Consider the following 13,347-nt stretch of genomic DNA (forward strand, 5'->3'; position numbering starts at 1 on the left):
ACAAAGTTTTCAGTTACCATGCATCTTTTCAATCACAAGATTCAGTGGAATCCGAGGATAGATGTGTCTGGATTTTACTCGTTTTATCACTAGTTTTAAGACATGTTTTTGTCATTTTAAGTCTCATTACATGATCATTTGTGCATATTTCCTTTGTTTTGCTTCACTTGTATAGTTTAGGCCTTGCATTGAATGCATTGTAGTTTTCATGTCAAAACAGCTGTCTTCCAAAGGACAAAGGAGAAAAATGTCTATCCGACCAAGTGTAGAAGAATTATCCAATCGAGTACGTGTATCCGGTCAGACTTAAGATTCGACCCAAGATTCGGGCAGAAAAAAAGATCGACTCGAACAAGGCTGTTACGTTGAAATTTAGCTCTCGCGTTCTTCATGAAAGATATAGGCTATGAGTTATTGTGCAAGAGCTATAACTGTTTTAGTGAGCACATATACATCAATTTCGAACACTGGAGCCATTGGAAGCAACTCGACTACCTACTCGAGCTGCTTGACCAAGCACCCGACCAGCAGCTCGAGTAGCAACTCAATTAGGTTCTCGGACTGACCTATTTAAACTCATCTTAGATCACCAACTGCATCACCCATCCGATCAACGCACTCGACCAGACCGATTGGGTGCACAACCGAGCTGTCTGATTGAGCAGACCTAAACCGCCTTTCTATTTTATCTTTTTCTGATTTAGGGCTCATAAGCCTTGTATAAATAGGCCTCTTGGCTAATGACCGAAGAGTCAAGTTTTTTTCTAAGTTTTTTCCTTCTTATGCTTTAGATTTCCAGAAATTTGTAAACTTCATATCTTTTTATCTATTAATAATTTGATGTTGGTTCTTTGTTTAATCTTGCTTATCTCTCTTAGATATATCTAGTTATGCAAGTTTTAATGTTTTATTGTTTTGTGTTCTTGAGCATGTTTCTTAGTTCTGAGTAGTGAACTTAGGGTCTATGGATGGGATAGATGTAGGTGGAAAACTCTGATGATCTAGGCTATTATAGAGTATATCTGCCTTAATTTCCCATCTGGATTACTATCTATAATGCTAATCCCTTACTGATCATTTGGAGATTAGATCCTAGACTTTCACGCCTGAAAGGTGCTCGATGAAATGTATTATCCTCTAATGCCAGAGATTTATGTGTCTAGGCCCAAGTCATTGGTTGACTAGAATGTATTTGGACAATAATGAACTGTTGTTTAATGCACGTGATAAGTCTGTATTTCATCACTTTTTGAGTATGTATTCATCATCTTTTCAGCATCATTCACTTGTTGATTCACATCATATTGATCACTTTCTACATGTTTTACATACTTAGGTAGGCTTTATGCATATCATACATGTCTTGCTTACATTCTGCATATTTGGAGTGTTTCAGGTACTTAGGAGACATGCAGAGCGAAGCAGAGGAACAAGCGTTACTCGACATGCATATGATCGAGTGGGACGATCGAGTGAGAAGCAGAGATACATTGCAGAAACATACTTCACTCGATGCACATGACCGAGTAGGCGGCAGATCGAGCAGCGGATCTAGAGGATAATCGAGTGAACCGAGGGAATGCGAAACTGAATTAACTGGGATTGATGCAAACTAGTTGAGGGCTTGATAGCGTTGGACCCTTTCTATGTTGCACAAAAGCCATTACTTTACGTTCAGCTAGCACTAAATCACTCGATGGGCATACTCGAGTGACACGATCGAGCAAAGCAGAAGAGTAGCAGATGATTTCACAGATCACTCGACACGCTCACTCGAGATACATGGTCGAGTATGTAATGATGCAGAGAAGAAATTATGTGTTACTCGACGCGCTCACTCGACCAACAGGGTCACTACAACTTTTAAACCGCTTATACGTTGTCGTTTTATGTTTTAAGTTTTGCCCAAACATTGGTATAAATAGGTCTCTTTTGGCATTGCCCGGGGGATCGTGTTTTTACCCTTAGGTTTTTTGTTGTTAGCCATTAAACAATCCAAAAAATTGTAATTCAGATTTCTTTTAAGTTATTAAGAGTTTGCAATTAGTTCCTGGATCAATATTGTTTATCTTCCTGTCATCTATATTGTTATGCATGTTTCGAACGATTCTGGGTCGATGATGTTTAACATGATTTCTGTGTCTGAGTAGTGTTAGGATTCTTGAGGATGGGATAGATTAGGTGGAGAATGTTAGTTTGCTAGAGTATTTAAGTTAGATTCGTTTGTTTCCTTCTAGATTAGAGTATTCATAGCTAATTCCTCTCTGATCAATTGGAATTAGATCCCAGACATTTCAGCACCTACTAAGTGTTTGATGAAATGTCTGAAGAACGAATACCAGAGATATACTTGCTTAGCCTAAGAGATTAAATGTCTAAGAAGTTTATTGACATTAATGGACTGTCTCTTCATGCTTGTTTACTTCATGTTTCATCAAAGAGATTTGAGATTAGGAAGTGTTGTAAACATGATAGTTTCTGCCAAGAGATTGGATTAACTAGTATTTGATGTTTGTTGTCTAGGGATTAGTATGTTTGTCGTTTGTTAAACACTCTAAGTAGATTAGCATACTCCACCTACATCAATAACCGCATCCTCAGGATCTTCTACCCATTTGTGCTTTCTTTTTTATTCACTTGCTATTTACTTATTATGTTCTGTCTTCTTGCTAGTGTTGATAATCATTACGTTTTAGCTTATGCATGATAGTTTATGTTTTACAACCTCACATTTATCGCATGTTTAACATGTTCGCTTGGGATCATTGAAAACTAAAATTATTTATACTTCGCTTGACTTAATCATTTATGATATATCTTGATTGCTAGCATCACACCTGATTGGATTGATACCTATTGTACTGCAATGACATGATAGTACTCTACGGTAATCTATATTATTAAAGGAGTAGTCGAATGTGCTCACATTCAATCTCACAAAAATATTACTAAGTTTCCCTTCATGAAATATACCCCTAATTGTAATCTTTTCCTTAATCCTTAATTAATTAAAACAAAAAACTTAAAATCGGCTCTTTGCAAGACTAAATCGAAAATTTAGGTAAGACCGGGTTACTGTTTGACCCTTAATGAAAAAATACCCCTAACTTAAAAGTTTATATAAGTTTAAGTTAGCTCTTAATTAATCTAAACCTAACAATAAAAATTGGAAATTTGTATCCCAAATTCAGAACTTCTATAGCTAAAGCCGAAAATTTAAATTTAGGGTTTAGAGGAAACATGCTTACGTAAAAAAGCCCGTTTAAAAAACACGTCCTAAGTTGAAACCCTAAAAAAAAACACTACTATAAATACTTATGCTCTCCCCATAACTAAAAAAAAGTAGATCTTTAGTTTTTTGTTATGTTCGTAGAATTATACTTTCATACTGAACTTTGTTCTTCCTTTTATTCATCATCCTCTAATTTCTGTTTTTCGGTTCGTGTAGTGATTGTTTGGAAGGTAATGTCAAAGAATACCGCACCTTTGTCTATGGTTACATTACCTTTTGGTTTAGGTATTTTATTTTTTGTTTAAATTTTTGATTGATTATTCAGTAAATTTTTTTATTTAGTTGTTATATTGGTTGTTTTGTTGTAGACGATGTTAGAGAAGATGTTACATTGCTATCTACAAATTCAATATCTAAATTGCAAAGTTGGATGGAAAGCAATTCGATAGATGGTGATCCAAGGAAGTACAAATATGAAGAATTTTCAAGAGAATTTGTTTGGTGTACTCAAGATAATCAGTGGAAGCAAAGATCCCAAAAAAAGAAGAAAAACAACCATAATTCATTCGGATTTGATGATCCTTATAATTTTATTTTAATGCTTTATGATGCATCTTCAATTTTTCGGAAAAATAACCACTCAAGAACACTCGTTTAAGGCTCTCAACTCGCGAATGGCGCAAGAGAAAAAAAGTTCAGCTTTATTGATCTAGGGTAAAAAGTGTGACTACAAGGCTGCGAATGGGACTTTATTAATATTCCTTCAGCCGTGATCTTCCAGGGCCGAGATTCAATCTCACGAAATTAACATATACAAAACAAAGTAAAGAAAATAGCTAAAAATGGAAACTTGTGTCATTCGCACAAGTGAATCCTCTCCACAGGTTGGAGACTTTGGATTCGACTCCCTAGAATTCTAGACTCAACGAAATAAAAACAGGACGTGGTAGATCGTGCAAAACAGTTAAGAGAAAATGGAAATAACAAAGACCGAATTTACCTTGTTCGATGGAATGAGAGGCCACGTAGCTAACATCAGTTCTTCTACCTCTTCTTCACCTTGGTTCATGTTTTCTTGACTATCCTCAGCTACGTACGTGCCTATATGGCCAGACTCTACATCATTGGTGTCCCGGGTCATGTTTGTGCCAATACGGACGCAAAAGGGCTCCTCTCGTCCATCTACTAATCCGTCCCATTCGTGGGCATCTTTGCTTCAATGGTTAGCTCCGGAAGCATCACTTATCGAGAGAATTTTGAATCCCAAGCTGTTTGGGTTGACTTTATTTACGGATTCACTCCGTACAAGCCTTCTAGCGGCTACGGATGGTACCTTGTGTGAGTCTTCTAGTTCCACGGAGTGTTTCTCAAATCGGTCTCGATATAAGCTATTAAAATCATCACTTTGCTGATGAATTTCAAGTCCCATCACATTTGGTGGTAGCGCGCCCATGTCGTCCTTTCGTGTGTGTATGTCATCGGTGCCGGGTGGGGGTGCTCGATAGACTTGCGTTTCCATGAGTTTTTCTGAAAAACCGGCTCGTTCATTAGTCTTAAAATGTGGACTTGGTCGACAAAACTCACCTTGTTTTGTGGGTTCTCCATCGATTGGTCGATGGTGTGAGACCCCGGTTGCGGAGAGGTTTAAATGAATTGATTTGGCCACCTATGTCACCAAAGTGCACTTATCATTTCGGTCAAGGGTCCTGAGAGAACTTCATAGTTAAGCGCGCTTATGCTGGAGTAGTCAAAGGATGGGTGACCTTGCGGGAAGTGGTCGTCGTAATTGTGTAAGAGAGGCCAAAACACAGGGAAAGATCATGTGGTGAATTGTAGGGTCGGTAAACAAGTCTTTAAGCCTCCCAGACGTAGCTAACCGGCCCTCGGTTATTAATGGGCTCATGGGCTTAGTGACAGGACATGAGGCCCATTAAGAAAGGTGGGCCCATGGACTGGTGGTGAACATGGGGCCCACTAGAGAGATGGCGGTCGGGGTGCTACAAGTGGTATCAGAGTCGAACCCAGACAAGTGTGGAGTTGTGGGCTTACACTGTCAGGGGGTGACGATCGTTGTGCGCAACGAGGATGTTGCAGTTTGTTAATGGGGGAGAATTGTGAGACCCCGGTCGCGGAGAGATTTAAATGAATTGATTCGGCCACCTATGTCACCAAAGTGCACTTATCATTTCGATCAAGGGTCCTGAGAGAACTTCATAGTTAAGCGTGCTTATGCTGGAGTAGTCAAAGGATGGGTGACCTTCCGGGAAGTGGTTGTCGGAATTGTGTAAGTGAGGCCAAGACACAGGTAAAGATCATGTGGTGATTTGTAGGGTCGATAAACAAGTCTTTAAGCTTCCTGGACGTAGCTAACCGGCCGTCGGGTATTAATAGGCTCATGGGCCTAGTGAGAGGACGTGAGGCCCATTATGAAAGGTGGGCCCATGGACTGGTGGTGAACATGGGGACCACTAGAGAGATGGTGGTCGGGGTGCGACAGATGGAACTCTTTGGTCTGTTGTGTTGATTAGTGCCTCAACTCCTTCATTGAATGTCTATCTTAATTGGCCCAGCTATGACCGTAGGAATTGTTGGTATGGGGTCACCCGTCGCCGGTTCAAGGATGTCCTTTGAACAATAGTTTATACCCGGTCCGATGTCCTCATCAATAAGCGATCGAGAGAAATATCAAAATGGGGAAAATAAATCTAAGTTGGCCGAAAGCCAACAACATTCAATCGGAGAGCATAGTCAGAAAATACTAAGGAAAAACCAGTTGAAAAACCTTTACTGAGTAAAGAAAGCATCGAAGCTAAGTATGAAGAAGAAGCAAAAGATCGATATAAATCTTAAGAAAATGAAGTCGAAGGAAGACCGATGAAGAAAACTAAGTTTACATGATGAAGATCAAGAGAGATCGAAATCTAAGTGATGGGGATCAAAACAATAAGAGATCGAAGAAAATGATGGAAATCCGTTTTAACCCAAAGTAAGAATGAAGATGGAGTAATCGAAGAAGACCGATAGAGGCATCCGTAAAGACCCAAAGACCCAAGAAGGAGAAACAGTTAAGAAGATTAAGAAGACAAGAGAAGGAGTGAAGACCAGCAAGGACGAATTCTTTTAAGGAGGGGAGAATGTAGTGACCCTCACCCTGACCTAGTAGCCTAAGGAAAAATCATCGATGAACAGGTGACGAAAGAACTCTGAAAGATTAAGAAGACCTAAGGATGGTGATCTATCGAAGCATTATCGAAAGAAACTCAGTTTGGTCGAGAGAGATACGAAGGAACGTAGCCAGAGAAGTATGTTATCGACCACACGAAGATTGGACTCGAAAGTGAACCAAAGTATCTCGACCCAAAGTCATAAAATGGCAAGTATGAAGTTCTATCGAGACGGATAGCCAAAAGAACGAAGAATAGTCAAAGATGGTCGAGAAACCATCGATCTTGTCGAGCCGCGACGATAGCTGGTCGAGACAAAATCGAAAGAAACGCAGTTTGGTCGAGAGATATACGAAATAACGTAGCCAGAGAAGTACGTTATCGACCACACGAAGATTGGACTCGAAAGTGAAGCAAAGTATCTCTGCCCAAAGTCATAAAATGGCTAATTATGAAGTTCTATCGAGATAGATAGCCAAAAGAACGAAGAATAGTCGAAGATGGTCGAGAAACCATCGATCCTGTCGAGCCGCGACGACAGCCGGTCGAGACAAAATCGAAAAAATAAAGATTGAAGCCAAACCAAAGTATCGAGAAACCTGTTGCCGCAGTCATAAGGTCTTCTACCGAAAGATCAAGCCGAGAAGAAGGAGTGTTCGTAATCTTGCCTCGGTGAGAGAAAGGAAGAATTCGCCGATAAACACACTGTGAGTTGGATACAAATTGTGTGGGGTTCTGCATAAGTCTCTGGACTTGTGTACACACCTATTGCGTGTTTTGCTTGCCTTTTCTTTTTGTAGTACCTGCATGATAGGCTTTATGTTCTGCAAAAATGAACTTGCATGCTTAACAATCCAGCTCAATTACAGGATAGTGCTTGCTAATATGACCAACTAAAATGATCCCACTTGTTAATCCGGATAGGTTTAGTTTTTTATCGTCACCGAGAACTATCACCTAGACTAATCACACGCTTGCTTGCTTGCTTTGATTTATTTACTTGATGATTGCTTGATTTGCTTGCTTGCTAGCTTGTTTATTACTCCATCTGTTTCATTATAAGTGATGTTTTAGCCAATTTTTTTGTTTCAGTATAAGTGATGTTTTCAATTTCTTATGAAAAAATTTAATGTATTTAATATTTTTTAACCAATTATATTTTACATCATATTTTTTATTGGTTGAATTCATATTAGTTAATGATGTTTTTATGGAAAATTGGTAAGTTATATGTTTTATTTTTTATTGTGCCAAAACCTTAAACATCACTTATAATGAAACAGAGGGAGTATCTCTTTTAATACTGATCTTCTTTGAGTAGATTTTTTTTGCTTTTAGAGAGTCTTTAGTTTCAGATCTGTAGATTTGATTCTTAGGTTCGATAATATGTTTCCTCGGCGATGGCGATGCAGGTCTCGAAGAGTTAACCTTTGTGGTTTCTCATGTCATGACGATGAAACGAAGATGTTTCCTCCAGTTGAAAGCCTTCGTGGCTTCATCCCGAGATGATTATAAAAAGGAACAGATCAGATTATCGAGAGACTAGGGAGTGGAGTCCAGCGAGTCATAGCTTAAGTCGAGTCTAGTGTATTCTACTCGAGTCTTGTAGTTTGTCTTGCTTGTTTGCTTTCTATGCTTCCGCTAACGCTTTTCAGACCTTGTTTGCTTTTGGGGTTTGGGGTGGGGAAATTGCTTGATAGAATTGGGGGTATCCGGCTCACTGAGTAATACTAGATTAATGAAAGCTCATTTTGTTTTGTAGGTTTATTCTTGAGGAGCTAGAATATTTTCATGTTTTTGCTAAATATTACTCTTCTATTATGTATTATTTTCCCGATGGATCCAACTTATAAATGCTTTGTGAAACTTTACTATAAGTAATAAAAGAAAGTTTTGGGGAAAAACTATGGCATTTTCGAAGGTGATATAACTCCACTTCCATCGGTCATGTCCGGACCAGTGGAAGTGCACAACTCTTGCTCGGGTCGGCCGAAAGATTGCAAAGCCCGGAAGCATCGATCGGGCGAAGAGGGACGGCTGATCTCGGACGTATTCGGATCGGGGATTCCGCCTCACCCGTATCCTTCCACGGGAACCTCGGCCAGGCGCGTTCGGGCCATGCCCTCAGTAGCGTCTTCTGGGTCGTTCATGGCTTGTCTGGCCATAGGACGGTTTAGGGGCGTTACGGGGGGGGGGGGGATTTTGGGGTTTTATTGCATGTTTTTTGGGTCTTTGGGTATAGAGAAATAACACCTAATCGGGTATATTAAAATTTCGGGTCGGGTTCGGGTAAACACCCATCGGGTTTGGGTGTTTTTGTGTTATACCCATAACTTCAAAATATTTTTCGAGTTTGGAGAGAATCAAGAGATTTGGAGCTTAGAAGAAAGGCAGGAGTTGATATTGTACAAAGATCCTAATGAAGATTATATAACCTTGGATGGTTTTGCGTATTTATTTGGGTGTTCGGATATACCCGATCGGGTTCGGGTACCCAATTCATTTATTATAAACATCCAACCGGATATTTTGTATGAAATATACCCAACCTAAACTGTTTACATCGGGTCGGGTTCGGGTTTCGGGTTAGGGTATTTTTCCCACCCCTAGGTGTTACAGGGAGGGGTTTAGGGATTTTTGGGTTTTATTGCATGTTTAGGGAAACCATAAAAAACTGAGTGACTAGCACTCATGACCCTAGTTTTTGTTGCCAATAATCATTAGATCCAGTACCTAGTAGGAGCTGTTGGATGTGTAGGCCGTTGGTGAAGTGTTCATGTACAAAAAAAGTATGTTTCATTTTTATTTTAGTAGTAGTAGTAATTGGCGTTAGGTCGTGGCCATGAACTTGTTTGTTGTATTGTAATGGATGTTTTTATTGTATAATAAATAAAAATATATTTTTTATACAAATGGCGTTAATTTAATCCGCATTCGAGAGGTATAGTACTAAGAATGCACTGACTAACGATGCTAGTTTTGTGCTAGAACCTTGGTCGGATCATTGAAAGTGCACGTCATGTAGTACTTTTGGGTCGCCTATTGTCCGTAGATTGCTTCGGGGGTGTTACAAAGGTGGTTTCGAAGTATGGTTTACGATGCACATGAGTCGTAAAAGACACTTTAGGAAACCTGTACGTCGAGCGCATTAAGTAGATGAAATTAAGTTTCACCCTTTTCGAATTGTTTTAGATGTCTCGTGAATGGTCTGAGCCCAAGGGATTGGGGGATATGCCAAAGAAGAATGTTTTTGCTGATGGATTCGTGACTTAGAGTGGCTCGGAGACATTAGCAAGTAGAGAATCCATGACTAAAACCCTAGACCGTTAGAGAGGCCATCAAAATGGGTAAATCAGAATGCTCAAGCTAATAATGGACCAAAACTAAGAAAGAAGCACCCTTTAAGGCTGGCTCAGAGTCTTCTATTACACCGATGTCAGACTAAAAGATACATGATACCATAGAAAGTGTAGGATATTTTTTTCCTTATGAGTCGGGAGAGTGGTCTTGTCAGCGACATCATTCGAAATAGTTTAAAAGAGAGCCTATTGTCAAGCCCCAATTCTTGAACACTTTTGCAGCTAATGCATGGTTAAAAGGAATTAAGAAGTATTTCTTGGTGACTAAGTGTCCAAGAGAGTTCAAGTTAAGTGTGATTTTGTGATGCTTCTAGTTGGTGGCTGACTATAGAAAGGAAATACATCAATAGGAGGCAAAGTGGGACGACTTTAAACATGAATTTGAAAAGAAGCACTTTCCATTAGAGGCAAGAGATAGACTCGAGTAGGAGTTATGGCATTGGATCAAGGCAATAGGACTGCTCATCAGTATGAGGATGAGTTCATGCGACTTTGAAGAACGAGATTTATGAGAGGATTAAATCTGAGCATAATGAATAGGTTGCAAGCGATAACTGTCACGACTCGTAATGAATTGATTGAGAAGGTAGTCATGTAAAGATTGGTGTTAACGTAGTGGCTAAGGCTAGGGCCAAGGCTGGTGGAATCCAAGGGTCGAAGCAAGGGAAGTATGAGACTTCTATCTCTGAGAATAAGAAAAAGGGTAAGGAAGGGAGAGTGATTCTAAAAATAGAACTTCTCTGACTGAATGCTTTAGATGTGGAGAACTAGTTCATATTGCACGGAAATTTACGAATAAGACCATAGATCCAATGAAAGTTCACCCTCGTATCAAGTGTTATTGGTGTTGAGAAAAAGGTTATTATGCTAGTGCATGTGAATATAAGAAGAAAGGAGAACCAAAATAGGCGATATCTCCTGAAGAAGTTCTTCCCCCATTGGCTAGATTTATGAATGAGTATCCTGCCAAGAAGCAAGTTGTAGGAAAGTTTTATGCCCTAAAGGTCTCCTTACAGGTAAGTATGGGTTTTAACCTTTGGTTTTAAATAAGTGTTATTTCGTGATTTAGTGTGTTGCATGCTTGTAAGTTTTGATGGCTTGTGATACTAGGATTTTTCTATCAATTACCCTAGAGTACTATCATGTCATTACAGTACAATAGGTATCAATCCAATCAGGTGTGATGCTAGCAATCAAGATATATCAGAGATGATTAAGTCAAGCAAGCATAAATGATTTTTGGTTTTCAGCGATCCTAAGCGAACATGTTAAACATGCAATAAATGTAAAGCTGTAAAACATAGACTACCATGCATAAACTAAAACGTAACGATTATTGATACTGGCAAGAAAACAAAGCAGACCAAGTAAATAACAAGAGAATTAAACAGAAAGCACAAATGGATAGAAGATCCCGAGGATGAGGTTATTGATGTAGGTGGAGTATGCTAATCTACTTCGAGTGTTTATCAAACTGCAAACATTCTAATCCCTAGACAATGAACTTCTAATACTAGTCAATCCAATCTCTTGGCAGAAACTATCAAGTTTACAACACTTCCTAATCTCAATTCTCATTGATGAAACATGCAGTAAACAGGCATAAAGAAACAGCTCATTAATGTCAATAAACATCTTAGACAACCAATCTCTTGGGCTAAGCATGTAAATCTCTGGCACTAGTTGGTTCAGACATTTCATCATATACCTTTCGGGTATGAAATGTCTATGGCCTAGTTCCAATTGATCAGAGAAGAACTAGCTAATAAAACTCTAGTCCAGAAGGGAAGCAAAATGAATCTAACATAAACACTCTAGCAAACTAACATCCTCCACCTAATCTATCCCATCCTCAAGAACCCTAACACTACTCAGACGCAGAAATCATGTTAAACATCATGAAACAAGAATCGTTCAAAACATGCATAATAATAAGGATGATAGGAAGAGTAACAACAATGATTTCAGAACTAGTTGCAAAATCTCAATAACTCAAAAGAAATATGAATTACAATTCTCAGGATCGTTTGGTGGCTACAACAAAAACCTAATAAAAATAAAACTCGATCCCTTCGGCAATCCAAATGAAGCCTATTTATAACAATGTTTGGGAAAACCTTAAAACATAAAACGACAACGTAAAAGCGGTTCAAAGTTTGTTTTGACTAAGTTGGTCGAGTGAGCATCTCGAGTGACCATCTTCTCTGCTTTGCTCGATCGTGTCACTCGAGTGAGTGTGTCGGGTGACCTGTAAAACCATCAGCTACTTCTTTGCTTTGCTCGATCATGTCACTCGAGTGAGTGCATCGAGTGACAAGTAGTTCTGCTTCGCTTCCCTTTGCTCAATCAGCCACTCGATCGTATACCTCTGCTGCTCACTCGAACGTCAATGTAACTGCAACGCATCCTTGCTCCTCACTCGATCGTCCCACTTGATCGTTTGCATGTCGAGTAACGCTTGTTCCTCTGCTTCGCTCTACATGTCTCCTAAGTACCTGAAACACTCCAAATATGCACAATGTATGCAAGATATGCATGATATGCATGATATGCATAAAACCTACCTAAGTATGTAAAACATGCAGAAAGGGATCAATATGATGCGAATCAACAAATGAATGATGCTGAATAGATGATGAATGCATACTCAAAAAGCAATGAAATACAGACTTATCAACTCCCCCAAACTTAGTCTTTGCTTGCCCTCAAGCAAAGCAAAAAGAAACAAAGTGGAAGAGAGGTTTGAAAATGGGGTCTCAGAACCTGTAACTTGCAAGATAGAGCAGTTAAAATCAATGTCCTGGTTGCTAAGTCTTTGATGCATGCTGAGAGAACTTTACTTAACGACTTTAGACAAACTCATCAAATCTGAAACTGATTCTATCCCTTGATCTACACATGCATTCAAATCATTCATTCCTTTTAACATTCATTATTCAAGTATATGAATCTGGTTGTGCAAGGCTTAACAAACTCACTTGGCTAGGCAGAAAAAGGTTTTGAGAATCATGAGGGTTTAAACAATTTCAGGACAAGGATCTCTCAATGAATGGATTGAGCTTTAGGGAGAATGCTAAAGGTAAGGACCAACAAATGCATACAGGAATAAAACCTTGACTACCCAATGGTTCCCAAGTGCTTACTCCTAATCATCTAAACACGGATGATCCCTCTGTCTACCCTTCAACATCAATCCCATTTTTTTTTTCTTTTTGCTTTTTGCCTTAGGAGATGTTTCTTATCAATACTAGTGGATAGGGGATTTCTTCTTAACTATGGTTCTGTTTTCTTCTTACGTTATAAGACATCAAAACTTTTTCTCTTTCTTAACATCCCAGAACCATTCTCTGTATATCATGCTAACCCCACGAAAATCAATCACTAGATTATAAACTTCTAGAAAACATTCTCCTCCTAAGGATACAACTTTTTCTGTTTCTCTTCTTTTTTTCCACAATCATTCCAATCCCAAACCCAAGTAAGAACTCCGACCTAGTCCTATCTGATTTGAAAGTGAAAATCAGAACTACTCAAGATTTTAATCCTGTCGGCTCATACCTAACACGTTCTCCCCAAGCATAATCCGGTAAAT

Source organism: Capsella rubella, unplaced genomic scaffold (assembly GCF_000375325.1).
Source record: "Capsella rubella cultivar Monte Gargano unplaced genomic scaffold, Caprub1_0 scaffold_8, whole genome shotgun sequence".
Lineage (NCBI taxonomy): Eukaryota > Viridiplantae > Streptophyta > Magnoliopsida > Brassicales > Brassicaceae > Capsella > Capsella rubella.